Below are 3703 nucleotides of genomic sequence, written 5' to 3' on the forward strand. Positions count from 1 at the left end.
CCGCCCGCTCGCCGGCGCTCTGCAACTGCTCGGCGCGGCCGCGGGGAGAGACGCTCCACCGAAGTCCCACCCCTCCCTGCCGATTCCCCTCCCTCTCCCCTCCCATCGCTGAGCTGCGAGAAAAGGCCACGGAGGTAGAGGGGTGCGTACCCCCTTCCGCCGCCGCCCCGCGGGGCACCGCAGCCCCCGCGGCTCGCGCATTTCGCCCCCAGCCTCCCTGCCCTGCCTTCCCACCGCGGCCACCCCACGGGTCATGCTTCCTCCACCCTTTCTGCCCTGCCGATGGATGCACGTTCAGGTCAAAATTCACCTTGCCCGTGGGAATTACTCCAAAGTCCAGCAGAGCCATTTGGGGAGAGGGAGCAGCGGGGGACAAATTGTAGTCACAGCCAATCATTTGCCCCTCCTCGCCCCCCCCTTCCCCCAGGGCTTGACTTTTCGGATACCGTGATTTCTTAGCACCTACGTGTTAAAGGGCTGAAGTGGGGATCATCCTCATTTGGGTTTTATTTCTCTTAACCCAGTGCCATCCCCCCCTTATCTCAGAGGCCTGCCTGTGCTGGCTGTGTGGTGCCCTGGTGTGCAGAAGGGTGTTGTACAGAAAGGGGTGAAGGTTTTGCATCACAAACCCCACCCTGCTTTCTGGGAAGGTATTTGGAGGGCAGAGAGGCAGCTTTGCTCGCTGGGTTTAGTGCAGGTATTCTCCGACAGAGCTCCTTTGCTCCTGTCATATGCAAAATTTCCTCATATGGCATACATAGTAACAATATGTGTGTGTCAACATATATAAATCTTTCTCCTGCTACCATCCTCCATGGACTTTAGGTGGCGGATAGAGTGGAAGTCCAGACTCACAGATCCTGGGGCTCACTATGGGCTAGGGGAAGGGGAAGGAGAAAAAGACACCGAAGAAAGAAAAGGCCGTGTTATCATTCGAAAGCAGGTATTCCAGTGCTGTGCCACAGGCTCCTACTGATACAGGCACAGCACTGGCTCTATAGAGGCACCTGCTGGCTGAGAGAAACACATGAAACAAAAACCCCCAAAATAAAACTCTTTGCTTTCAGTAGACCTTAGACCTGTTCTTCCCTTTGTTTAATTTTTAAAGATTTTTTTTCTCACCCCTTGGTGCAGTATGTGAGGATGTTGCCCTAGTCACACTAATCCTGAGGAAGGCTGGGAGATGAGTGACAGGTCTGCCTGAGCAAGGAGCAGCTCCCATCCAGCCCCTCTGCTGCCCTAGATGTAGAGTCACACCCATTGTGCCCACAGCCTTCCCTCTGGCAAGGGGAGAAATCCAGCCCAGTGAAAAGCCTGGAGGAGGATATAATCCCTTTCCCCTCAGGGATTACGTTTCTACAGAGGAGTGGTGGGTGTTGTTCAAACATTGCAAAATAATCCCTTCTCTTTTGCTTTCTCTATAGTTTTTTTAACAAATTGTTACAGAAGGTTTCTGAGGAAACAATTACCCATCCAAAATAATTGGAGTTTCCCATATTCAGAATGCAATTGCCAAAAATGTCTTCCAAGAGATAGGGAGACTTCAACCTTCCTCATGAAAAAGAGGGGATATTTCATTAACTGAAGGTAAAGCCAAATTAAAGTTCCTGGAGGCAGAAACCGCTTCCGACTGTGCCCCAGTTCAGTGTGAACAGCTCCCTCTTTGTGCCAGGCCTCTGCACTTCAGACCAGCAGCAAGCAGATAACTCACTCGGTACTTTTTATTTAGTGGAAGGTCCTAGGTGCCTTTTTCTCTCCTGCTAGGTGAGTGTTTTATGAATGAAGGTAGCTCTACTGTGAATAACTTGCAATTCTAATACTCCTTTGGATGGACAAAATCCCTCCAATTGCTGCACTGCTTTAAGTCCCCACAGAAACCTCACAGAAAAGATTTAATCCACAAGTGGCAAGGGGCAGCCTTATCCTCTTAAAGCCACAATGTACTGTAAATAATGTACAGAGCCCAGCTTCTAAAATTACCACTACAGGATTGCTCATCTCATCTTATGTTTCATCGGGATCCTGTGATCTTTCCACCTGCCAACATCCTGTTACCAGGAGAGCAGTGTATGTTAAGTTTGTGCAAATGGTCATGTACTTGCTGAATTGTGGCACCAGCAAGGACATTCATGTGCCTTCCATGTTAACATTACACCATAATAAATACTGAGATTGCTATAGAATCTGCAGTGTTCGTGCTAAGCACCGCTCACCAAAAAAACAAATCAATCTCTGTCCTGGCTACACTTCTTTATTACCTTGTTGGCTTTCCCATGTCCATGGCCCCTGAGACGGAAAGAAAGACAGCATCAACAGGCAGGATTTTAAATATGGAATAGGAATACGTAAAAGCACAAGCTCCACGTTTAGGCACTTAAGGGAAGACGCGTGATTTGCAAAGAGGCTGGGTGATGACTTATTTGGAGCTGTGGGACACTGAGAACTTTTAAGAACCTGACCATAATTTAGGACTTCATCTTGTAGATTGAATTCAGTGGAAGCTTTGGCATTGACTTCAAAGGGCATAAGATCAAGCCCTTATTTAGGGGATCAAAATACAAAATTAGGAGTCTAAATTTAGGCATCCATTTTTTAATACCTTGACCCATGTTAGTAATACCCTTTGTCTGATCCCTCTATTTAACCTGAAAAGAGACGAATGTCAGTAACTTTTTACCGACTCGTCTAAGAGAACCTGTGGCAAGAAATGCATTACCTGCACTTTGTTTATTTTTAATCCCCTCTCAGATCTCCAGAATAACGGAGTAATGTTAGTAGAGGAGTTCAGACCCAGTTTGACTGGAACAGGAAATGTGAGAAATATGGATGTCAAAAAATAACTGAAACAAAACAATATTTCCTTAGTATTCTATCTTGTGGGCAAATCTGGGGGGAATCTAGATTTGGATAATCCAAATGAGGAGAGAAGTCAGAGAAACAAAGAGTAATTTTAAACATTTTAATGTCAGAGCTATTTCTTAACACACAGCTCACTCACTGATTTCAAATATAGTCCCTTAGCACTGACCATGGGGAACAGCACAAGAAAAATCAACATCTTGATATGACCTTCTAGCAGACATGGAAAAAAAGCCAGAGTGGAGTCAGCTGTTGAGAGAAGCAGCCAGGTGAACTGAACTTAAACGTCCTGAGGTATTTCAGGTGTTTCTTTCATTGTGAGAAATCATAGGAACACAAGATGCAGCAACCAAGCTATGGCCAAATTGGCTGCAGTGATCACAAGATGGTGAATCAATTAACTGCATGATCTTTATTATTGTGATTATTTTTGTGTCAGTTGCACTAACAGGGAAGGGAGCAGCTGTAGGTATAACAAAAGGTTGCTCCTCTAAGATACTTTGCCAACGTTCCCTCTGCTGTGGCATAAATAGAATACATGTGACGGGCAAGGGCAGTGCTCCGCTCGATTTGCAAGCATTAGAGATGCCCATGCACCACCCACTGGCAGTTTCACTTACCTCTGTCACTCAGGAGTTTCCCAAAGATCTTCAGCTTCTGGAAAGGGGAAAAAATGCTCACAAATACACAGCATCATCACTTATTCTTTCCTTCTGGGCTGATTTTGTACCCTGGGTGCTTCTCCCATAGTCAATAATCACAGCAGGTTATGAGGAGTTGCTTCCCTTTCTGTACTCTCTATCTTCCTCTCTCTGACTGAATCTCTGTATCATCCTTTTGCAGC

The sequence above is a fragment of the Myiozetetes cayanensis genome, unplaced genomic scaffold (genome assembly GCF_022539395.1).
Source record: "Myiozetetes cayanensis isolate MyiCay16 unplaced genomic scaffold, myiCay2020 scf2-11, whole genome shotgun sequence".
In the NCBI taxonomy this organism is placed as follows: domain Eukaryota; kingdom Metazoa; phylum Chordata; class Aves; order Passeriformes; family Tyrannidae; genus Myiozetetes; species Myiozetetes cayanensis.